Below are 26025 nucleotides of genomic sequence, written 5' to 3'. Positions count from 1 at the left end.
TTTTGTTTTCAATTTAGAATCAGAATTAATGCTTACGTATTCAGGTGTGAAATTGTTAGCCCAGTGAAACCCGACTTTCACAAAGGGACAGTTTCAAGGCTTGACGCTGGAATCATCCATGCTATTCTCCAGATGCCACGGTGGCCTTGGGTAGTGGCTGCAGGGTCAAGGCAGGAGCATGTCCTTTCGGGCACACTTGGCGATGTCGGGGACACTTGGCGATGTCGGGCACACTTGGCGATGTCGGGGACACTTGGCGATGTCGGGGGCACTTGGCGATGTCGGGGGCACTTGGCGATGTCGGGCACACTTGGCGATGTCGGGCACACTTACAGCTGTCACAGCAGGGTGGAGGGCGCTGCTACTGGCATCCTGTGGGTGAAGCCACGTCCCCCACCCCCAAGCCCCCAGCAAAGAGCTACCTTGCCTGTGACCCTGGGTTGACCAAAGAATGAGCCTTACAGAATGTTCCAGGATAATTCTAGACAGTGATTTCCACTCAGCCTGTTTGACTAGAAGACCTTTTTTAATGACTAGACCTTTCAAGGAGTCTCGCATGATTGTTGACCTCTTACTCTTGAGTAATGGAGAAGATGCAGCATAATGGGAGCACACACATTCACACTTGCTCACAGAGTGGCTGTGGGTTAGTAAGATATTTGCAGTCATTTCTGTCTTGTCAACACAACATTTGAAAAACAACAATACCTGTGTTTCTGTGGTGTCCGTTGAGTTCAGTTCAGTCGCTCAGTTGTGTCCGACTCTTTGCAGCCCCGTGGACTGCAGCACACCAGGCTTCCTTGTCCATCACCAACTCAACAGAGCGTGCTCAAACTCATGTCCATTGAGTTGGTGATGCCATCCAAGCATCTCATCCTCTGTCGTCCCCTTCTCCTCCCGTCTTCAATCTTTCCCAGCATCAGGGTCTTTTCCAAGGAGTCAGTTCTTTGCATCAGGTGGCCAAAGTATTGGAGCTTCAGCTTCAGCATCAGTGGTATGTGGTGGTGTTGGTTTAGTCGCTAAGTCGTGTCCAACTCTTGCGACCCCATGGACTGTAGCTTGCCAGGCTCTCTGTCCATGGGATTCTCCAGGCAGGAATACTGGAGTGGGTTGCCATTCCCTTCTCCAGGGGATCTTCCTGACCCAGGAATCAAACCCAGGTCTCCTGCCTCCAAGGCAGATTCTTTACTGACTGAGCTACGAGGGAAGCCCTATCAGTGGTATGAAACCTATTATTTATTCAGTCTCCAGTTAGTGCTTTGCTGCATATGGATTCCATGGCCCCTGGAAAGAAAGCTTTGTCCTCACGGGGGGAAAATGGCCCACCACATGGGAACCATCTTTACTGGGGATTCCTTTGAGACAGAAATGAGCTGGCGAATCCTCCCATTTGGAGCTGAACGAATGGTCAGTCTGGGAGAGAGGAGGGGTGTCTGACCCCCACACAGTGACAGCTCATTGCCTGTCTGCTGATGGTGGTGGGTGCCCTGCGGGCCTCTGTGTACCTTCTCACTGGCTGAGGCATCTGGCTGCTTTCTCTAGCCCCAGTGAGAGTAGGAGCCCTGGAATGGAGCCAGGGGTAGAAGAGATTATCTCCCAGACTCTGAATCTTCTGGGATTGTCTGTGTCCACTTTTTCAAAGAGATTGTGAAATGACTGCGGGGTAGGACATGGAGGTAATAGAGATGTGAATGAGACGGCTCCAGGAGGGCAGCAGGTGGACTGGTGCCAGCGGGAAGAGCCCGTCAGAAGAGTAAGTGTCCTGGCAGCAGGTCTGAGAGGACGAGGTAACAAATGGCCTTTTTCTCTGGGAAGGAAGCCAAAGACATGCAAGAGTTGTGGCTTGGGGTCCAGATCTTAGATCATCTTTTCTTACTCACAAAATTAAGGTCCACATTCCTTCCAGGAAACTAGCTAAAGCAAACAGATCAAGAGGCGGCCAACTGGAAGAGCCTCAGATGCAGGAAGAGATGCAGGGGAGGGAGAGGATGTATCATCAGCTACTTTGGCAGCTGTGTCCCACCAACTCTGGCCTTCACGCTTTTTGCTTTGGCTCCGAAACTTGAGGCCTTTTCAAGGCTGCCATCCATCTTTGAAATACAGCATCAGGGTGTATTTTAGGTTGAGCCTTGGGACAGCTTTGGTTTTGATTTTGGTTCTCAGCTCATATTCTCTACATTTCCATCAAGTAATGTATCAGCTAGCTATTGCTGGGTAACAAACCACCTCCAGACTTAGTTGTTTAAGGGAATATCTTTTTATTATTTTTCATGAGTCTATCAATAGGCTGGGTGATTTTGCTGATGTGGGCTCACCTATGTATCCATCATCAAGGATGGGGGATGACTGGGAGTGACTGGTTGGGGTGGCCTCACACTTCTCCCCCACCTGCCAGCGTCATCCTTCGGTGAGGCTGAGTTGGCGTGTTCTCCCAGCAATGTGTCCAGAGAGAAAGAAATTCACAAGGTAGGTGCTTTTTCAAGGCGCTGTGTGTATTATGTTTCCTATGGAGCTGCGATCCAGTAGGTCACACAGCCAAGGTCAGAGTCAGTGTGGGTGGGCATCACTCCAGGGAGTGGACGCAGAGAGGTAGGTGTGGGGCCAGGAATGCCGTCACTCCGCCAGAACCGGGGACAGACAAGGGAGCCAGCTGCCAGCTGCCAGTCATTGGGAGGACTTTTCTCCTCATATTCCTTTATGTTTGCTGCTGCTGCTCTAGAGCTAAACAGGGCGTGTATTCTAATCTTCTTTGTGGTTTAGATCCACCTCGGCAGGCATCTTGACTAGGTGTTTTAAGTGGATAATTTTCCATCTCTTAGTCATTCTGTCACCTATGTGATGATGATAGAAACCCCAGGAATATAAACACTGCTCTCCATGGTGTGTTCAGATGCACTAAAGAAAAGAAGTGTGTAGATTTAAGAAGAAGCAGAATGGAATCCCTGTGGAGAAAACTTCCTGGTGATTTTATTTTTAAGATAAAGTAATGAAGGAAGATGTGTTTGCTGGACTACATAAAGCTCCAGTTGGGTTTCTCTTTTTCTTTTTGGGGAGTAGATGGTGCAGAATCGTGAAGGAGGGAACTCTAGCCACTTGTGTGTTTTGTTGGTGGGGCATGAAACCACTGGTTTTCCAATTGTTATGATCAAATGAATACAGAAGTATTTATGAACATACGCAAATCATAAGAATACATTTTTACACTTTGTCAGGAGAAAGCTGCCGTATTATGTGGAGTTTATTTAGCTAGAATAAAATAGAACTTTCTAAAATTCCAAGAAAAGACAGGTAGGATTTTTCTAACACTCAATACAGTAAGTTTTTACTTTATACAGTTCATATTTACAGCGTTACCATCAGTCCTCTCAATCTCAACCATTTCTACTCACTTATTTCCTTTGGTTCAGTGCTAATAATGATACTTTTATTTTCTTTTTGGAAAGACATTTCTTTCCTCTCTTCAGTGATGTGTTCAGAGAGACTAAGAGGCAAACCCTGGCCAGTCTGCAGTATGTCCTTGTAGCCGATTAGCCAAGGCGCAGAGTGGCTGGGAATGCAGTTGGCGGGTGGGATTTAGCGGCAGAGAGGGGAGGCACCTTCCCTTCGGGCTCCTATAGCTGCCGTGGGAAGCATAAGGCAGCACTCCTGTGGCAGGCCAGGGCTTAAACTTCACGGGAATGTAGATGTGATCAGTGTGTCTCTCTGAGATCCAACCAGTCACTCCTAAAGGAAATCAACCCTGAATATTCATTGCAAGGGCTGATGCTGAAGCTGAAGCTCCAATACTTTGGCCACCTGATGCAAAGCGCCGACTCATTGGAAGACCCTGATGCTGGGAAAGATTGAAGGGAGGAGGAAAGGGGTACGGCAGAGGATGAGATGGTTAGATACTATATCACCGACTCAGTGGACATGAATCTGAGCAAACTCTGGGAGGTAGTGAAGGACACAGTCCATGGGGTTGAGAGGAGTCGGACATGACTGAGTGACTGAGCAACAAACAGCATGCTAGTCACCGTCTCTTAAAGCGGCTGTCCTGACTTGGGTGGAGAGTGAGTTTATCTGGATCGCAAGTTTTCCCCACATCTAGGGACGTGGTTCGGTTTCTCGCAGGTAATCCCAGGGTTAGATTGAGAGCCGTCGCAAGCTTGCATTTTGGTCATTGGTCTGCACGCTGGCAAGTGAGTCCATCCCTGCAGCTCTGTTTCCCTAATTAATGAAACAGACGTCGGGCAGTTCAATGGTAAGCGTAAAAGAGTTTGACAAATTTCTTGAAAAGAGGGTTTGGGGGGCTGGGAACGGCTCCCTGTGTGATGTGCTGGGTCTTTAGAGGATTTGTTCATTTATCGCCCTGTGTTTTTCAGTCGGCCACTTGAATCTTAAGAACTTTAACAGGATGACAGGAAAATAATCACCGTGTTGGGAAGGCTTCTACACAAGTGGAGTTAGACGGCCATTGTATTAATAAATTATAGTATTTCATACAGGAGAGGCTGTCTCTAGAGTTATTTTTCATGATTGGTGTATAGAAACCACAAGTTAAAAGAAGCACCCTCTTTGCCTTCCTCGGATTCACTGGGTCTTCCTTCCAGAGGTACAGGGTCTCAGTGTCCCCACTCTGGTGGTCCGAGCACAGAGCAGGACATGCCTGCAGGTGGCAGGCTTCCTGGGCACCTGCACCAGCTCCCCCACCTCTAGTCTCCCTAAGACCTGCACCCACCTCCCCTCGGTTCCTAGAGCTGCCTCTGGGCCTCCTTGACGCCTGCTGCAGTGACTAGAGCTGAGGTGACCAGTCCAGACGGTGCTTGGGCAGGAGGGGACGAAGGAAGGCACAGCGGGGCTGCGGTGGCTTCTCTCTGAGGCGTTGCAGGAGCCTGCAGGTCACTTGCCTTCTCTGTATGAGGTTTAGTGTCATTCCTGTCCCAGTGCGCACTTCCCGTGGTGACTGTTCTCAGGACCGACGGCTCTCGACCCTGAAGGTATGTCAGAGTCATCCGGGGCACTTGTTCTAGAGTCCCAGCCCCAAGCTCCTGACCCAGCATCTCCAACAAGTGGCCCCGAGGATTCACTTTTCCAAAGGCTCCAGGATGTTTCCGATAAAACTGGCCCGAGAATCAATGCCAGTGACTGTCGGTCCAGACCTGCCACTAGTCTTGGCAATGACCAGAAGCTCCTTCCTCTTGCCCAGGTTCCCAGTAAGATGAAGGCTCCTACAACCCATTACCTCTCCTTTCTGGCAGGCACCTGGAATTAAGGAGCCAGGGCTCCTCTCCTTTCCCTGTAGCATCTGCTGGTGTTTATATTGTCCTTACACTTGTTAACGGCTCGCTCCCTGGACAGTCTCCCGCTCCTCGCGCGGAGGCCTCGGTGCTCTCCTGGTGCCCTGTAGGCACAGGAGAGGAGCCCCACATTCCGTGACCTCCCTACAGGATGGACACCAGCCCTGGCAGAACTGGGTCAAAGGGGGTGTGGACGTTCTTTCTGCACAGATCAGCTTGAGGAAATATATCTTCCCACGTTAATCATGGTCACGACATCTCCATTCAGACTCTGACCCACCTTCAGATGATGTTAAAAATGGTACTCAAATTTAGAATTTTGTCTATAAGCAAGCTTCTCCTTAAGTATTAAGTCAGTAATCTGGTAAGAGGGCTAAACATTTCAGCTAAAGATATTATCTGAGATGAGTTACTGTTTGCAGTTTAAATAATGTTTCCCTTTCAAAACCTGATCAAACGAAATAGCCATTAGTTAAACACCAGTTCTTTTCCACTTGGAGGAAGTGAGTGTTAACAGCAAAGGCTGGAGGCCAAAGTATTTTTGAGAGGCATGGGGTATTTGTTATGAGTGCGGCTGATGTGTGTCTAAGCCACTTCATCTTCTACAGCATCAGTTTTTAACTGAATAGCCTCTCTTTTAAAAATGAATTACTTGAATATAATATCTTTAGGGTCAGCCTTCCTTTGGAGGTGGAGCAATGTTTTCCATCCCCCATATTCTTTATTTTCTGAGTTCCACCGATAACAGGCTCTTGGCAGAGTTGTGAAGAAGTGACATGTCTTTAATGACTGTGTCCCTCACTCTCTTTGTGTGCATGTGGGCTGACTCTGGTGGGTGCATGACACATTCTCAACCTGGGTTAAGCCCAGCGGGGACTTTGTAACCAGACTACTGAGGTCTCTTTGGAATCATAGGGCAGGAGTCCAGCTGGAACTCAGAAGGGCTTAGAACCAGAAGCCTCTAGATCTTTCTCTCTTTGCATCTCTCTCTACATTTGCTTCATTCATCTCTTTCACTCGTGTCCAGTGGTTCAACCAGATGTGGACACAGGGAGGGGCCTCTTTGTGTAGAAAAGCCATCAGGGACCGACCCTGAGGTTTGTGTGCCTATGCCGCTCCCAGCCTCCCAGAGTGGAACGTGGCTGCTGGAAGAACACGGGCTGCTTCCAACCACATGTCCCCAAACACCCACCCCACCTGTCACCTCCTACACACCGGGTGGATATCTAGGCTCTTGCCAAGTTGCCGAGGAAGGCATGATGGAGTTTCTGGGACAGGCGTCCCCCCACCAGCAGCCCCAGGACTATCTGCAGCATTTTAAGTTTATCCAGCAGAGTCTTTGAGAGGCGGAACTCTAGGAAACCCCTGTCAGCACCCCTGCACACTGGAGCTCTGAGCAGAAACATGCAGCTCTGGAGGGGCCCTTTCCCCCGCCTGCCCCCTGCCCCCCTGCAGTGGTCTTTGTGGGCGTTGTGCCCCCCACTGCCAGTACCATATGTGTGTGGAACTTATTTTAGTAATCCTAATCAGGAAATGATTAAAACAACTGTTTTTTTTTTTTTTTTCCTTTAAACTACTCTATTTCATCTGTGTTATTCTCGAATATTGGATTTATATTAAATAGTAGTTTGCCCTAATTAACTTTAATGTTACAGATTTGTGCCTTTTGAACTCAGCATGCAGATTTATGCAAATTATATGAAGCTTTTAAGCTCAGAGTCCCAACATTTCCATTTACAGTCCCATTTATCTTGTGTCACTATATCACAAACTCACCAAAAAAAGAGATGAGCTATTGGGATTGACATGCTTGATTATTTTAATTTTTCTACTGTGTAAACCAAGAAGCATACATGACTTTCCTAAGATAGATGCGTATTTGGCTGTTGACTTGGACAACCAACCAATACCCAGCTCTCTGCACTGTAAATCCAATACTCCATCCATTTTCTTGAGCTGTAGTTTGGGTACTGGACTGCAGTGCATATATGTGTGTGCAATATTTGTAGCAATTTCAGAATTAGTCCTTGAAATAGAGGGGACAGAACAGTAATTTGGGGGTAGTTTTAAATTACGCTTTCATGTGTCTGCTTTCATTAAATCTGACTCTCCTTTCCCCCTCATTCTTGTTCTCCCCTCTTCTTTATCTTCTTTCCTTCTCAATCTCTTCTGCATTTGTCAAAGTGCATGACATCAAAGATGAATGCCCTTTTGATCAGAGTTCACAGGAATTTGTTCACGGGAAGACATCCCTGGAGAAATATTCTAGAAAAAAATTTGTTACTAACAAGCAAAAAGAATTACCAGGAAACTGTACTTATTAAATTAAGACTGGTTTCCTGCAGGGTGATTCCTCATCGTCAGCATTGGTAGTTTGTACTGAGCTTTGGTGCGACATCACTTCTGCTTCTTGAAAGGCATAGAATTGGTCGTACAGGATTTTCCCACATCACTGCACATGGCTTGTGTCAGGAAAGGCTGTATTCAAGAATGAGAAACATCCTGGGTGCTGTGACTAGGAGAGGTGTACTTAGACACACAGATGTGGAGTGAGGGGGACTCACATGAGGGGTGGTGTAAACACGACCCGTTGTGTAGTTTATGCCTGGAGGTAGCAGCAGGCACGTTTGGAGCTGGATGCTGTCTGGCGCCTGGTGAGTCTGACTCAGCCTTTGTAGTCAGGCATACCTGCCCAGTGCCCTCTTTTCAGGGCGCCCTGAACTATACACATTCAGCCCTTTCTCCCTGCCGTATTCCCTCTGCCTCTCTTCTGTGGCTTATCAGAGCAATTAGAGTTGATTTTTTAATTTATTTAATTAATGGGGAGGGGCCAAGCAGCTCCAGAGAAGGCAGACGCCTTCTTAAAACACTCACACCTTCCAGTCTTGCTTCATTTCACTAGAACATATATGCTGAGACACAAAATACCCTAATGCCTAAAAATAACCTCAACTATGAACAGTTATAATAGTCAACATTTAAGAAACAATTACCATGCACCAGGAAGGAACGTGCTTGGTGCTTGCTATGTAATAGTCATTGTAATTAGATAGAGGGAAGGGGGGGGAAGACTGAATGTGCCAGCCATGAGTGTCATGGAAAGAGGCAAAGACAGAGGCAGGATGAGGAAACCTTCCTGCCTGGGCATTACTGTGTGAAACCTTCCTGCCTGGACATTGTGTGAAACCCTCCTGCCTGGGCATTACTGTGTGAAACCCTCCTGCCTGGGCGTTACTGTGTGAAACCCTCCTGCCTGGGCGTTATTGTGTGAAACCCTCCTGCCTGGGCGTTATTGTGTGAAACCCTCCTGCCTGGGCGTTATTGTGTGAAACCCTCCTGCCTGGGTGTTATTGTGTGAAACCCTCCTGCCTGGGCGTTATTGTGTGAAACCCTCCTGCCTGGGCGTTATTGTGTGAAGGCGCAATGCCTGGGGCCAGAGTAGCGACTATCAGGACCGTCTGTAGCCATGAGTGGATCGTAAGATGTGTCTCCCCAAATGGTGTCATGGTTCAGTCACAGCACCAACCCTGGAGTCAGTATAACCCTCAAGGGTGATGCATTTGTTCTGTATTTGTTGTTCCGGGTGATCAGTAAAACAAGGACCATTAAAACTGTTCATGAAGCAACTTTATTCAGGCATTCTGTAACTTGCATCCAGAATCATTCTGTTGGATATCTGGAAGGACAGCCGTCTCTCATCTTGTTGATTGCAATGGCTCCTAGTTTGTTCCTTGGATATTAAGGAGCACACTTCAAAATAATCCATGAGTGAAAGAGGAAATCACATGGAAAATCAGAAAACCTTTTTAGTTCAATGAGAGTGAAAAACATAACGTTACAAAGTCTGGGGATGTAGAAGTCCCAGAAAAACGTCTGCTTCTGCTTCATCGATTATGCTAAGCCTTTGGCTGTGTGGCTCACAACAAACTGTGGAAAATTCTTAAAGAGATGGGAATATCAGAGCAGCTTATCTGTCTCCTGAGAAGCCTGTATGCCAGTCAAGAAGCAACAATGGAACAATTGACTGGTTCAAAATTGGCAAAGGAGTACGACAAAGCTGTATATTGTCACACTGTTTATTTAACTTATATGCAGAATACATCATGGGAAATGCCAGGCTGGATGAAGTGCGGCTGGAATCAAGATTGCTGGGACAAGTATCAACAACCTCAAATATGCAGATGATACCACTCTAGTGGAAGAAAGTGAGGAGGAAATGAAGAGGCTCTTGATGAAAGTGGAAGAGGATAGGGGAAAAGCTGACTTAAAGCTCAACATTCAAAAAACTAAGATCGTGGCCTCCAGTCCCATCACTTCAAGGTAAATAGAAGGGGAAAAGTGGAAGCAGTGACAGATTTTATTTTCTTGGGCTCCAAAATTACTCTGGACAGTGACTGCAGCCATGAACTTAAAAGAAGTTTGCTCCTTGGAAGAAAAGCTATGACAAACCTAGACAGCATATTAAAAAGCGAAGACATCACTTTGCTGACAAAGGTCCAAACAGTCAAAGCTGTGGTTTTTCCAGTAGTCATATTCGAATGTAAGAGTTGGACCATAGAGAAGGCTGAGCACCAAAGAATTGATGCTTTCCAACTGTGGTGATGGAGAAGACTCTTGAGAGTACCTTGGACACCAGGGTGATCAAGCCAGTCAATCCTAAAAGAAATCAACCTGAATACTCACTAGAAGGACTGATGCTGAAGCTGAAGCTCCAGTACTTTGGCCACCTGATGTGAAGAGCTGATGCATTGGAAAAGAGCCTGATGCTGGGAAAGATTGAAGGCAAAAGGAGAAGAGGGTGGCAGAGGAGACAGTGAACAACAGGGAAAGCTGGAGTGCTGCAGTCCATTGAGTCATAAAGAGTTGGACATGACTTAGCAACTGAACAGCAACAAGTTGCAAAAATAGTACAGAGTCCAGCTCCTCGCGTGATGACACGTTGTGTGACTAGTACAGAGTCCAGCTCCTCGCGTGATGACACGTTGTGTGACTAGTACAGAGTCCAGCTCCTCGCGTGATGACACGTTGTATGACTGTAGTGAAATATCAAGGCCAAGAAAATGATGTTCATGCAACACTGTTAACTGGACTACAAATTTATTCTGTTCTCACCAGCTTTAACATGCCCTCTTTTAAGATTTCTAGCCAATGTAATGGACATGATAAGTAGTAGTAACATTGTTGGAATAGAAAAGAGAAAATGTATCATTTATTTGTCTTTTCAGAAATACCCAAAGTACATGCTTTCAGACTATTAATTTGCAAGTTCTTAGGTTGTGGTGATTAAGAATGCATACTCTGCAGCCTGACTATGAGAGTTTGGATCTCGGCTCCACTGTGGACTGTCTGTAATTTTTTAGCAAACTACTTAACCTTTCTTCTCATCCTTAGAATAGAAATATAATAGAGGCTGTCTTGCTGAACTGTTTGTGAGGCTTAAGGAAAATAACATATGTAAAGCATTTAGAACTATACCCAACATATAAGAGGTTAAATTATAAGAAATAGCTGTTTTTGTAGATCAAAATGGTTATATATTGGCCATATCATGTAATTTGACCTAAAAGTGATGTATAAATGTTTTCTTTTATTTGTGTTATTACCACCAGTAAGAGAAGTCAGTAAGGGCAACTAGTAAAAAATTAGATGTTAAAAAAAAATCAGAGAATATCAACTTCTAACATCATAGTATGAGAAACTCCACTGACCCAGTCCCCAGTGAAACTGATAAAATTATTTAAAAAAAATATTTAGAGCTTCTATAAATGGTCAAATATAAGTACAAGGGACAAATATAGAAATATCTATTGAGGAATATCTACAAAGATTCTAGAGGAAAGGTGGGAGTCTGTGGAATTTGTATCAAGATTGCTCCTTCCTTCTAGCTTAGCAAGGGAATGGCTCTATTCCACAATCCCTCAGCCTAGACTGGGGCTCCTTATGCCTCCACCTCCCCAGTGAAGGATTTTCTTCCTGTGAGGAAACATCAGTGTTTCTCATCCATCTTAACTACCTGCTGCTGAGTCTCAGCTCCAGTAACTGCAGTAGATTGGTGAAGGCTTCCCTCTTTCCACTCAACCTCCACTGTGGATTAAAGAATTCACTAGAGGAGCTCAACAGTAGATTTGAACTGGTAGGACAAAGAATAAGCAAACTTGAAAATATTGATAGGGTTATGCAAGCTGAAGAGCAGAGAGAATAAAGAATAAAGAAAATGAGAGCTCAGAGAAATGTGGGAGACTGTTAAACATACCAACATATGCATGGTGGGAATATGAGAGAGAAAGAGAAGAGAAAAAAAATATTTGCAGAAACAATGGCTGAAAACATCTCAAATTTATTGACAAACAATAGCCTTGATGAACATCCAGGATGCTCAATGAAGTCAAAGTAGGATAATAGCAAAGAAACTCATTGTATCTTTATAAACAGCTGCATTGTAGTAGAAGTGCTGAAAGTTAAAGACAAGGAGAAAAATCTTGAAAGTAGCAAGAAAGAAAAATGGTTCATTACTTGCCAGGAAATCCCAATAAGATGAACAGAGAACATCTTACTAGAACTAAAGATGCCAGAAAGCAATGGGGTAAGATACTGACCCTGCTGGTGCTGAGCAGTGGGGGCCCTGTCAATTAAGCGTCCTATATTCCACAAAGCCATCTTTCAGAAATAAAGGCAAAGTAAAGACATTCCCAGATAACGACTGAGAGAATTTGTTACTAACAGACCCTCCTTATAGGAAACACTGAAGAAAATTGTCCCAGCGTACAGCTAATAACTCTAGGTAATTTGAATCCATGTGAATGCCAATGAGGATATTCCAGAAACCAACTACTAGGTAAATCACATTTAAACTATAGAAAATAAAAAACAGGGAGAAAATTAGGGGGAAAAAAGAGTAGGAGGGAAAAAAGAAAACCTTGCTAAGCAGGAAACTAGAATAAGAAACACATCAGACTTCTTGCTGGAAATTGTACAAGCAGGGAGAGAGTGGAATAAACAGTTTAAAGCATTCAGTAAAAAAACTCATCAACCTAGAATTTTGTATCCAGTAAAATTTACACTTGAAAATTGAAGGAGAAAAAGTGAAGGAGAAAGACTTTCTAGCCCCAAACTCAAGAATTTGTTGCCAGCAGACCTGCCTGGCAAGAAATGTTAAAAGAAGCTCTTCAGAGAGAAGGAAAATTATTCAGGTCAGAAGCTCCAATCTGCATAAAGAAAGGAAACACATTATAGAGGGAATAAATTAATGTAAAATAGTTTACTTTTTGAATTTGTAATGTAAAACATCAGCATCTCAGAATAGTTACTGTATAGTTTCATTTTTACAAAGTTCAAGTATAGACAACCTGAATTACGGTGTGTAGAGATAAACACACAGTGGGTAAAGGTTCACTGGGGTGTGAAGACTGCAAGGGGCACAAAGGCTCCATATTTTGACCTAGGTTGTAGTTTATAGAAGTATTTTTGTTTCATATACTCTTTTATATGTGTGTAATCTCATAATTAAAATTTTTTCAGATAACTTTCCTATATAATTAGCAGTGTGTGTGTGTTCACTCAGTTGCTCACAGTCTTATGTGACTCTTTGTGACCCTATGGACCGGAGCCTGCCAAGGTCCTCTGTCCATGGAATTTCCCAGGCAAGAGTACTAGAGTGGGTTGCCATTTCCTCCTCCAAGGGATTGTCCCAACCGAGCGATACAACCTGAGTCTCCTGTGTCTCCTGCATTGCAGGCAGATTCATTACCTCTGAGATAACAGGGAAGCCCCATATAATTAGCGGTAACCATATAGAAAACATCATGGAAAGAAATTCTCTCAACAATATAATATTTGAAACAAATATAACCAGAAGTATTGAAGACCTCTATGAGACCACCCAAAACTTTACAAATGACTCTAAGTGATGCGTTGACCCTGTGTTCAGTTATACCTCCTTCCTGAACAGGAAAACTCGACATTGTGAGAACACCGTGCTGGGCTGGGCTGTGCTAAGTCGCATCAGTTGTGTCTGACTCTTTGTGACCCCATGGACTGAAGCCCACCAGGGTCCCCTGTCCATGGGATTCTCCAGGCAAGAACACTGGGGTGGATTGCCCTCCTCTGTGAGAACACTGTTTCTCTCTAAACTGATTCACTGGTTGGCTTAATGCAATTTCAGTCACATTCCTGGAAGATACAAGGTGGAATGTTGACAAAATAATACTCAAGTGCTAAAGGTGATATGTAAACCAGAAGTAGTAAGAAGAAAGTTGCAAGTAAAGTGAGTGGCTCAGCCGTAAAGAACCCGCCGGCCAATGCAGGAGACGTGGGTTCAATCACTGAGTCAGGAAGACCCCCCTGGAGAAGGAAATGGCAACCCACTCCAGTATTTTTTGCCTGGAGAATTCCATGGACAGAGGAGCCTGGTGGGAAGTCCATGGGGTCGCAAAGAGTTGGACATGACCGAGGCACCAAACAACAACAGAGTGATCACTACTGATCAGAGAGGACAGTCTAGGGGGTGAGTGCCTGTCACGGAGGGTTTCACCTGGACTGGCTGTGGGCGTGTGTGTGGCAGGGGGAGGGGCGGCAAATGCCAGCTTTCCCTGGGAAAGAACCCGAGGCTGACCGAGTCCACGGGAAGAGTCAGGGAGGAGGTACAAAGGGGTAAGAGGGTGACGCAGAGCTCAGGAGAGGCACTTGTGAGGTTGGAAGGGAGACAACGCACCAGATGTCGGGCCTGAACCAGAAACGAACACAAAAACAGCGTTTCCAAGGAAGACAGTGACACAACATTGAGTTACATAATTTATGACGCAGTATTAGTATGTCATAATTATATTGTGTATCAGTATTACTTATGCAATATTAATAATAAATGATATAATTTTAGTGACAGTGATACAATATTTAATGATAGGATATGAAATTATACAAGCTGGGCACAAAGCAACATGTATAGTTTAGTCATAATTTTGATAAAGAAAAATTGCATGTATATACATGCAGAAACTGAGAAATAATTCCAGGCTGTTACTTCAGTGGCTTTTTAATGTGGCAAGAGGAAGGGCAGTTTTTAATATTCTCCTTTATTTTCTAAATTTTCTATAATGAATAGGTGTTACCATTTACCTGGGGAAAATATGTATTATTTCAGAAAAGTAGGTTCCGTTTTACCTTGGAACATTTGAGTGGATAGTCTATAAATATTAGAATGGGCTGACGACATGACATGGCAGGCACTTGTTAAATGGCATGGGGTCAGGGCTAGTGCTGGCCTTTTACCTTGGAGAGCTTCAGCGTCCACTTTTCCGCCAAGAACCCTTAAGCTTCAGTGTTTTTTTTGTTTGTTTGTTTGTTTGTTTGTTTTATTGAAATGTATTTCTCCAACTTATGGATCTGGGAAAGAAACTAAAGCCAGCTAGCCGTGGGCAGTTGCTTCAGAAATTCTAAAACATGTTCAGCTTCTTCATGCTTCACGTATTGAACTGTAAAAATTCTGGTTTTGTTATCAACGGGTATCATAGGGTGAATAAATCTCATCCCTGTTTTATTTGACTGGGAGCAAAAACAAATCTTAAAAATTCAGAAGTGCTTGGTTCAACCATATAATTTGCATAAACTTAGAACCTCAGCTACCATATGTTTTTATTTTCAGTACTACTCACAGTATCACTGTTATTTGGGTATATGTGATTTGTTATATCTAGACTTTTTCTTTTCTGCAGAAATTCATTCATAATAATATTCTGGTTTAGGGTAGGTTTCCATATATCAGGGAGCAAAAAAAATCAAGCCGTGTTATAGATGGAGACATACCAGTACTGAATATTTTGGCAGATCATATTCTATTTCATGCTCCCAGAATCTAATCACATGGTCTAGTGGATGAATGCATTAAAGAGGGATAAGTGGAGCACCACTTCTTAAACTGACAGAAGGAGAGAACGGAAAGCTCTCCTCTGCTGCCTGTGAGCTGAATCACTTCAGTCATGTCCAAATCTGGGCGTCCCTATGGATGGTAGCCCACCAGGCTCGTCTGTTCATGGGACTCTCCAGGCGAGCATACTGGAGTGGGTTGCTATACCCTTCTCCAGGGAGTCTTCCCAACCCAGGGATCGAGCCCACATCTCTTCTGTCTTCTGCATTGTCAGGTGGGTCCATTACCACTGGTGCCACCTGGGAGGCCCCGCTTGCTCATAGCTAGACCCTGGTTCTGGAGGAGAAAAAGTCGCTCGCATCCTCCTTTCCTTTCTGCTGGACCAGAGGCAGGGCGATGAGGTTGCCCGGCTTGTGCACTGGGCAGAGTTCGTCTCCCTTCTCCCTCCCAGTGATAGGAACATGCCCTGCAGCTAGCTCCCAAGGCTTGGCGCTGTCCTGGTGTGAAATAGCAGCAATGCAGGGTTACTTTGGACCAAGTCAGCACTGTAGAGAAGCGGAAATGAAAACAAAACCCCACCTCTCCCAGAACACCAGCGTACACTGGTTTAGCTTACATTCTTGTTAGCATCCAGGCATTTTTCACACTTTTTAATACAAAGCTCACGCAGGCTTACAGAACTTGGTGAGACGTAATGTGTGTTTAGGGAATAAGACATGATTTATTTGCCAACCACAGAATTGACTAAGTTATTGAACAAAATTGGCAAAAATGTTTTACTCTCAGAATATATGGTTATTTTGACTGCTTCAATTAAAAATCACTTAATAGCATCAGTGTATCATTGCCAAGGAGGACCAGAGATTTAGTAGGCTCTTACAAGCATCTCTAAAGAAGGTGCTTGATTCAAGTGATTAGATGGACAACAAGGAACGTGAAAGAGGTGCTGATTGCATTGCAGAAGAGTGAAGACTAATGCAAACCACTTAATTTCAATGTCTTCTCTCGTGTCAAATCAACACATATAAAAGTATTTAAATATATAATTTATATGTAATGCTGCCTATAAATACTGAGATAAGAGGTACTTGATGGAGTCAAATGCGATAAAACATTTCAGTTTTTGCCATCGATTCACACCTTTCTTTTCTGCACATTTTCTGCTTAAATTGCGGGACAATGCCTGAGCATGGTGATGACTGTGGAGCAGGAGAGTGTATGCCACGGCCCCCTTCTCGTGAAGCAGCCTCACGTACCGGCAATGCGCAGAGCCTGTCCCTTCTGAGAATTTGCTTTTTCCTTCCAGAGCTGCCTGCCCCCCATAGTGATTCCTGGGGCTCCCCCTGTAGCTGTGGTCCCAGAGGAAGCCTGGGGCCTCACTGTCCTGGCCCAGAGCCCTCCCCCGGGTCCCCGTATGGCTACCGGCCTGAGGGCTCACGCTTCCGTTATCATGGGACATTTAGGCTCTCACTAACAGGAAACTTAAATTTCAGTCAGTGGTTTTCACGTGCACGTCAGTCTTCTGAAGGTTGATAGTTCTTAAGCCATCAAATAAAAGGGCTATAAAATAGGATAATGCCCCTTTTTACTTCCTGTCCCATAAACCTTGAAGTCAGTGCGTCCGTTCGTAATTCATCACTGCTGCACTGTTGCTCACCCCAAGACGGTGCCTGTAGCAAACAAAGCATGTGGGTAGGACCAGAGACACCACCTACAAGAAGGAGAGCGTGGGGCAGGGAGTGGAGGGGGCAGGAGAGTGGTTAAGCCCCTGATGGTCCGGGGGCTGTTTACTCATTAACCATCCCTGTGGACTACGGCCGGGGGACTGAATCTCAGCCAGTGATGAGTCTCTGACCGCCTTACAGACCTCTTCTTGAAAGGTGCTTTTCCTCACAAGAAATTATTCAGCACTTCCTTGCTGGCAGTGCTGAGCTCTGACCAGACCTTGCCCACAGCCCTGGAAGGGGGTCTCTGGGGCAAGACGTTGGCCATGGCCCCTAGGCAGCTTCGCCGGTTGTGGGGCTTCGGCTCCAGATACCTCCCCTCCCCATTGCCTCTGAGGACTGCTCTCTTCTGAAAGCCCTGGGAAAATCGTTTTCTGCTTCCATTTCCTTCCCTGGTTCAGTTGCAAAATGTATGTGGTTATATCTAATTTTTAAAAACATCACGGATGATGGTCTAGAGACTGAAGATAGCATTTCATGTGAGGCATATTTCCAATGAGCACAGGGTGAAATGAGCTCTCTGCCAGTGGGAAAAGCATCCCTTTTGCCTTCTATGATTTACATTTCAAAACAGCCTTTGGGGAGAAAGTTAACTAATAAACTTTCTAAGTCTCTGCCTACATGATTGAACATACGTCACAATTCTTGTTTTCATCTTGCCAAACCTGATGGCTGAGGCTGAAATTGACTCTGTTAACTTGTCTTCCTAAAGCTCTTATTCACTGCTATTAAGGACTGCAATCTAAGTAATGAATTTATTAGATCAATTATTTTAATCTTAATGCATGTTTAGGACTTCAAAGATCCCTTTCTTTTGATTTTCATTCATTTAAATAGTTTCCCGCACATCACAGTTTCCATGCCTTCACTTTGATGCATAATTACTATTTTGCAAGGACTCCCAAGACTTTTAATGTCTTTGGACCTTAGGATTTTAACAGAGTTAAACACAAACAAGACGAGAAAACAAGGGCCATGGAGAAACTTTGTTACTGAGCATTAGGAGAAGTTTTAAACTCTTGGTCAAAGTGTGATTCTGTGTTTAAGAAATCAAAAGCATGCTGGGAGATGCCTTCAGAAACATTTACAGAAATTGTTTTGATTTTAGAATTCTAGCATGCATTTATATCATCTGGGATTATACTCATCCCTTGGTATCCTCAGTGGGTTGGTCCCAGAACCCTCACCCTCTACTACCCCTCACTTCAGAGCTACCAAAATCCAAAGATGCTCAAACCCCTTATATAAAATGGTGCAGTATATGCATGTAACATCGGAATTCTCTCTTGTGCTTTAAATCATCTCTAGATCACTTACAACTCTTTGTGACCTCAAGGACTACATATGCCAGGCTTCCCTGTCCTTCACTGTTTCCCAGAGTTTGCTCAGCCTCATGTCCATCGAGGCAGTGATGCCTTCCAACCATCTCATCCTCTGCCACCCCCTTCTCCTCCTGCTGTCAATCTTCCCCAGCATCAGGGTCTTTTCCATTGAGTTGGCTCTTCGCATCAGGGAGCCGAAATATTGGAGCTTCAGCCTCAGCATCAGTCCTTCCAATGAAGGCCGTCCTGTGGACCTGTTTATCTCAGGGACAGTTTCAGCAGCCTGACTTTGTACAGTATTCTCAGCAGTGAAATGCATGAGGGCACACTCATAAGTTGGTGAAGTGGTGTTTGTGGGCCATGATCTCATATAAAAAGAGATTTTAAAAGCCATATTTTGAAATAACTAGAACTGGACCCTTCTGTATTTACTGTATTTTTTTTCTCTTTTTACTATATTTAATAACATGTTGATGAGAATTCAGCATCACCTATAAAATAAAATTTTGAAGGAAAGTAAATGTAAAAAAATGAATGATTTTATAAGGAACATCTTTCTTAGAGACTTGATATTTCTAGGCATTGCTCTTGGCTTTCCATTCAAGACTTCTGGCCAAACCATAAACATAAATGTCTTGGCCATGTGGAAATGGCTGTAAAAGATGTTTAAAAGAAGGCTGATCCAAGAGCCTTGGATGTTATGCTGGCCAATGAGGTTGGCCCTTGGAGAGTTTATTCAACTAACCTGAAGTTCTTTTTCTGAGAAATTAATATTACTTTTTAATACAATTATTTTCGTTCATACCCCAAGGATTTACTTAAGTTATAATTGAATATTGCATTTTTAAGAAGGTTTCTTAATTTATTAATTCCTTCATCAAATTTTGCTTGGTGTTGTTCTGTCAGAACAATTTAATTTTACACCAGCTAATTTAGCCTATATAATATTTCTCCTGAAATTCAAATAGCTTGGCAAGCTGTTACAGGTGGTAAGAAAGAAAACACTTTTATAGGAAGCATTAAAATGTTAAATTGTGAAGTGCAGTCATGTTTTCAGTCCTCGGAAGCGTTCCATTACTAACCCTCCTGTATCCTTGAAAGGAAAGTTGTATTTTACTGAAAAGCCAGTGCTTTCCTTAGTCACCCTTTCATTGCCTAATGCACCTCCTTCCTTCCTGTTTCCTCCTATCCCAGAAGTTCTTCCAGGATTGCTGACTAGAATAACAGCAGGACCTGGTTTCTGAGTAACCAAGAAAAAAGAAAAAAAAAAAAAGTTCCTTGTCAGTGGTTAACAATATGCAGTGAATAATTCACAAGTGATGAAGCAACGTCTCGTCTGACAAGACCGTACCTGCTCACCGAGCCGCCCGTGTGTGATCGCCGTGGCCTTAGTTGGGGGAATACGCGGGGTTCAAAGGGCTTTGGTGATTCTGAAAGAGCCTGCAGCCCAGGGAGCTCTCACCAGCCTCCTTTCCACTGTTCACTTGTTGGGCCCAGAGTGGCTTACATAACTGATTACATAGCACTTGGGCAATGTTTTATCTAATTTCTGATAAGGCTTTGTTTTATAAAGTGAGTTTGCGTCTGTGGAAATAAATGAGGAGAACAAACAGAGGCTATCGACTGCCCGCTCACTCCAGCAAGGGAGGGAGCCTTGTTTCTGGCTGAGACTCAAAGGCTGGCCAAGGCCTGGAGGGCTTTACAGGGAGAGGACGGGGGCATTGCGGGCCCTGCTCAGAGGCCGTGCCTAGGAGGCTGGAGGTGGTTGCCTGGAAGAGGGACTGGTCTGGGGAGTGTCGTGGGCTCCCCCGGGTGGTCCTGAGCTGGGGAGGGGTTGGGGGCCACCCGTGGCCGAGCCTCAGCCTCCCAGCTGAGGGTGCAGCGGGCATGCCTGGTCTCTGCAGGCTTCTCGTGGGTCAGTGCCCATTGCCTCACATGATCTCTCCTGTGTGCTCAGTCTCGCATCTCGTGCTGAGAACCTTACCTAGTCACGTGTGAGCTGAACATTCTTCAGTGGGAAGCTTTAGATCAAGAAGGATGTTGGGATATTTTTAAACGTTGCTTTTTAACTTGTATATAGTAACATCTACTCTCTTCAAAGGATGTAGAATCTGACCACCACCACAGTCAAGACATAGAATGTTACCTCCAGAGGTCCTGCACTTTCCCGCTGTAGCCAGCCCCTCCCCACACCCCTCACCCCTCACCCCAAGCAACCACTCATCCATTTTCTGACCCTGTGGGTTTGCCTTTTCCAAGACATCATATGAATGGATATGCAGAGTACAGAGCTTTTTGATCTGGCTTTTTTCACATGTCATAAAGTGGAAGACACATCCATATTGTTTTATGTATATCAATTGTTTATTCTCTTTTTTAAAAAATCTGAACTTCAGGTCTTATCTGAATTCCACCAGTTTTTCCCTCATGCCCTTTTCCTGCTCCAGGATCCCATCCCGGATCCCGCGTTGCAGTTAGTCATCCTGTCTCCTTTGTCTCCTCCAGTTTGTGGCAGCTTCTGGGTCTCTCCTTATTTTTATGACCTTGGCACTCTGGAAGAGTACTGGTCAGCTGCTCTGTGGAACATTCTTCCACGTGTTTGACGTTGCCTCATGATCAGCCTGGGCTTGTGGACTTGGAAGAGAACCACCAAGTCCAGGGCCCTTTGCATGGCATCACCTCTGGGTCTCCAGGAGGTCAGCCTGCCATATTCCCTACCTGGGGACCTGGACCGCTTGGTACATGTGATGGGTGACAGGTTTCTCCAAGGTATAGTTCCTGAGTTTTTTCCCTACGCTCCTGGCAGATTTTTCCACATATTGACCAAACATGTAATGCTCTTCCACACCAGTGCTCCAGCTCTCTGACAGCAACCAGTGTCCGGCAATTCAGTCCCGGGAGCTGAGCTTCCTTTTCCTCTCTGGGTGTGCCCTCTCCCAATTCCTGCATGTATTCGCCTACCCAGAAGCCCTGCAGACTCCTCAGTCTAGGGGTTTTGTGGACATTTTATAACACAAGCGTGGTTGAGTACATCATTCCTCACTGGCGATTACCTCAATCCACAATCCCTTTCCTCCCCAAGCCTGGGGGAGTGGAACTGACGGTTCCAAGTTTCTGATCAAGGCTTGTCTTTCTGCAGCCAGCCCCTTCCCCCGCCCCCCAGTCTTGAAAGCTCCACAGAAACCCACCAGGAACCCCGTCTTTAGAAGGAGAGACACTTCTACCGCCCTTTGTTGTTGTTATTCAGTCACTAAGTCGTGTCTCTTTTCCACCCCGTGGACTGCAGCCCGCCAGGCTTTCCTGGCCTTCACCATCTCCCAGGGTTGTTCAAACTCATGTCCATCGAGTCAGTGATGCCAGCCAACCATCTCATTATCTGTCGCCTCTGTCTCCTCTTTCCCCTCAATCTTTTCCAACATCAGGGTCTTTTCCAGGGAGTTGACTCTTCGCATCAGGTGGCCAAAGTATTGGAGCTTCAACTTCAGCATCACTCCTTCCAATAAGTATTCAGGGTTGATTTCCTTTAGGATTGACTGGTTTTAATTGCCTTGCAGTCCAGAGAGTTCAAGCTTCAGTCCAAGCTCAAGAGTCTTCTCCAGCACCATAGTTCAAAAGCATCAATTTTTAGACACTCAGCCTTTTTTATGGCCTAAGTCTCATGTCCGTACATGAGTACTGGAAAAACCATCAGATCAGATCAGATCAGCCGCTCAGTCGTGTCCAACTCTTTGCTACCCCATGAATCGCAGCACACCAGGCCTCCGTGTCCATCACCAACTCCCGGAGTTCACTCAGACTCATGTCCATCGAGTCAGTGATGCCATCCAGCCATCTCATCCTCTGTCGTCCCCTTCTCCTCCTGCCCCCAATCCCTCCCAGCATCAGAGTCTTTTCTAAGGAGTCAACTCTTCGCATGAGGTGCCCAAAGTACTGGAGTTGCAGCTTTAGCATCATTCCTTCCAAAGAAATCCCAGGGCTGATCTCCTTCAGAATGGACTGGTTGGATCTCCTTGCAGTCCAAGGGACTCTCAAGAGTTTTCTCCAACACCACAGTTCAAAAGCATCAATTCTTCGGCACTCAGCTTTCTTCACAGTCCTGCCAGGGTCCAGCCCCGGCTGATCCAGGGTATTCGAAGTGGGGACGGCGTCGGCGACCTATTTAATTATTTATTCATCAAAGATATAAAGAGTAATAGAATGAGGATAGCTCAGTAGGAAAATTCAGTGGAGAAAAGAGGCTGAGTAGCTTGGTTTACGCGGGAGACCAATAAAACTTCAAGACAAGAAGTTTGCACCACTTACGTAGGCCGCAGGCGTCCTTCCGTTCTCCCGAAGGAGAGGAGACACTGAGGCCTCCCTGGTCGGATCTTAGAAGCCCAGGCATAATTAGCAAGCATGGCGGGTTCCGTGCTCCAGATGGAGACTCAGCCGGAAGTTGAAAGAGAGAGCGACATGGGGAGACCAAGTTTTGGTGAACAAGGCCCGCACTTTATTTTCCAAAGTAGTTTTTATACCTTAAGTTATGCATAGAGGATAATGGGGGAAGGGGTGGAGTCATGCAAGGACAGCAGTTCCTGGTTCTAATCTAAGCCAGGCTTTCAAACTTATCATATGCAAAAGTTCAGGTGATTGACATCATCTTCTGGCCCGGAGGCCTGTTAACATTTTAAGAAACTTATTTTTCTCTAAAGGTGATTATTCCAAAGTCAGGCACCAGCCTTCCAAAAAGCATTGGACAAAGCTGCATTTTACATTTCTATACACCCATTATATCAATCAATACACTGCCAAGGACACAGTAGGTAAGGAGTATGGAGACTTAGCAGCAAACATTGGCCCAACAAGTGAAAAACCCTTCACCAATACAATTTCTAATCAATCTTTTAACTACTCAAAGGAATCTGTGTTTAGGCAGTTTAGAACATCTCCTGCCTCTCACAGTTGGGAGGCTCTGAACAATCACATGTGGCCGGAAAAACCCATTCAGGCAGGCTAGAGGATTTCCAAAGGAGTTTGTAGGTTGAAACACTGTCACATCCAAGAATTATTAACTGGAGCTGTAAGCTAACTCTTTTTTCAGAGAGAGGTAGTGGGGGACAGCCCCCCGTAAAGTCAGAGGTGTAGGTGAAAGCACAAAGCAGAAAGTAGGCAGACTCTGGTTTTGGGGGTAGATGCTCGAGAATTTCCAGGGGGACTCCTGAGGCTCGATCCCGCCTTCGCGTATGCCGAGCCTCCTTCCTCATGACCTTTGTCATGGGCGGAGTTCCTCACGCTGGCTCCAGGCAGTGATAGAATTCCAGTTGAGCTATTACAGATCCTCACTCAATATGCAATATGCCGGCTCCCGACACAGTCCAACTCTCACATCCATACATGACCACAGGAAAAACCATAGCCTTGACTAGACGAATCTTTGTTGGCAAAGTAATGTCTCTGCTTTTGAATATGCTATCCAGGTTGGTCATAACTTTCCTTCCAAGGAGTAAGTGTCTTTTAAGTTCATGGCTGCAGTCACCATCTGCAGTGATTTTGGAGCCCAGAGAAATAAAGTCTGACACTGCTTCCACTCCTTCCCCATCTATTTCCCATGAAGTGGTGGGACTGGATGCCATGATCTTCGTTTTCTGAATGTTGAGCTTCAAGCCAACTTTTTCACTCTCCACTTTCACCTTCATCAAGAGGCTTTTGAGTTCCTCTTCACTTTCTGCCATAAGGGTGGTGTCATCTGCATATCTAAGGTTATTGCTATTTCTCCCAGCAATCTTGATTCCAGCTTGTGTTTCTTCCAGTCCAGCGTTTCTCATGATGTACTCTGCATATAAGTTAAATAAACAGGGTGACAATATACAGCCTTGACGTGCTCCTTTTCCTATTTGGAACCAGTCTCTTGTTCCATGTCCAGCTCTAACTGTTGCTTCCTGACCTGCATACAAATTTCTCAAGAGGCAGATCAGGTGGTATGGTATTCCCATCTCTTTCAGAATTTTCCACAGTTTTTTGTGATCCACACAGTCAAAGGCTTTGGCATAGTCAATAAAGCAGAAATGGGTGTTTTTCTGCAACTCTCTTGCTTTTTCCATGATCCAGCAGATGTTAGCAATTTGATCTCTGGTTCCTCTGCCTTTTCTAAAACCAGCTTGAACATCAGGAAGTTCACGGTTCACATATTGCTGAAGCCTGGCTTGGAGAATTTTGAGCATTACTTTACTAGCGTGTGAGATGAGTGCAGTTGTGCGGTAGTTTGAGCATTCTTTGGCATTGCCTTTCTTTGGGATTGGAATGAAAACTGACCTTTTCCAGTCCTGTGGCCACTGCTGAGTTTTTCAAATTTGTTGGCATATTGAGTGCAGCACTTTCACAGCATCATCTTTCAGGATTTGGAACAGCTCAACTGGAATTCCATCACCTCCACTAGCTTTGTTCATAGTGATGCCTTCTAAGGCCCACTTGACTTCACATTCCAGGATGTCTGGCTCTAGGTGAGTAATCACACCATCGTGATTATCTGGGTCGTGAAGATCTTTTTTGTACAGTTCTTCTGTGTATTCTTGCCATCGCTTCTTAATATCTTCTGCTACCATAGCTTTGACTATATGGACCTTTGTCAGCAAAGTGATGTCTCCGCTTTTTAATATGCTGCCTAGGTTGGTGTAGCTTTTCTTCCAAGAAGCAAATGTCTTTTAATTTTGTGGCTGCATTCACCATCCACAGTGAGTTCAGAGCCAGGAAAATAAAATCTGTCACTGTTTCCACTTTTTTCCCATCTGTTTGCCATGAAGTAGTGGGGCCAGATGCCATGATCTAAGTTTTTTGAATGTTGAGTTTTAAGCCAGCTTTTCACTCTCCTCTTTCACCTTTGTCTCCCTTACTTAAGAAATCCCAGTTGTTTCAGGAACTCAATTGCCAGGAACCCAGGCAGAGATCAAATGTGTGTTTCCCATTGGTCTCCAATTACTTAAGAGCAAGTCAGTCACTTGGTCCAGCCCACCCTTCAGGATGGCGGGGTGTTGGGATTAAACTCCACTTTCTGAAGACAAGTGTCAATAATGTGGGCATGGGCACCTGTTAAAACCGTTGCAGCAATCAGCTGATATTCTGAGGAGATGTTTTAGGGCTATTCGAATACCTGTTTCTCCTTAAATTTTATCACCAGGGGATCTTGCTTGTAGCAGTTATAGTGGTGAAGTTCCGTTTCCCTCGTTCTTTCTATGTTTATTATTTTGAGTTCTTCTGTAACAAAGATTTGTCTCTTCTCCGTATGTGTTTTTTTTTTATCCAGTCATTTATTATATTATTATGGGCATGGGCATTTATGTTATTCCTTGAGTTATAATCTGTTTTTAATTTGTGGCTCAGATTACTCCAGCCTTGGGAGTTTTTCAGGTTGGCTTCTGTGTGTCCCTTTGATTTGTTTGTTTGTTTGTTTTTTTCTTTTTGCTTAGCACTTCTCTCCTCTCTGGAACCAGGAGACGCTGCAGGCTCATTTCATGTACTATCTGCACCAGCCTCAGAATTGGCCAGGCCTTAAAAGATTCCTGGTTTCTTTTACTGAAAATAGGATTAGAAAGATCTGGGTCCTCAGTGTGCTTACTGCTACTAGATTGTCACACTTCTAGGCCTCGCGGTGGACAGAGCTAGTACATTGACACAAATGTTCTAACCCCGCCCCCCCCCCCCCCCCACACACACACACACACACGAGTCTATGTTCCAGTATCTATCTGGATACATTTTAAAATAACCATGAGTTCATGCAGGTATCTCTCTCTGTGATCCAGGACCGTGGGTTCATTCCATTTTCTTCCATTTCTTCTTAGTCACTTCCCTCTTTCTCCGAC

At 44.9% G+C, this 26025-nt stretch overlaps 1 protein-coding gene and 1 long non-coding RNA gene across 2 annotated transcripts in view; both read left to right on the top strand.

Moving 5' to 3' along the window:
• Window positions 1-26025, top strand: part of SDK1 (sidekick cell adhesion molecule 1) — a 744542-nt gene that overhangs the window by 381272 nt on the left and 337245 nt on the right. The gene's annotated exons all lie outside the window — the stretch shown is intronic.
• On the top strand, window positions 1639-4544 carry LOC129637547 (uncharacterized). The gene is made up of 3 exons (XR_008707518.1): window positions 1639-1753; window positions 2396-2466; window positions 4365-4544. It is a non-coding gene; the product is annotated as an uncharacterized LOC129637547 (long non-coding RNA).

Source organism: Bubalus kerabau, chromosome 23 (assembly GCF_029407905.1).
Source record: "Bubalus kerabau isolate K-KA32 ecotype Philippines breed swamp buffalo chromosome 23, PCC_UOA_SB_1v2, whole genome shotgun sequence".
NCBI lineage: Eukaryota > Metazoa > Chordata > Mammalia > Artiodactyla > Bovidae > Bubalus > Bubalus kerabau.
Note: the sequence above shows the minus strand (reverse complement) of the source record. Positions and strands in the feature narration are given on the sequence as shown.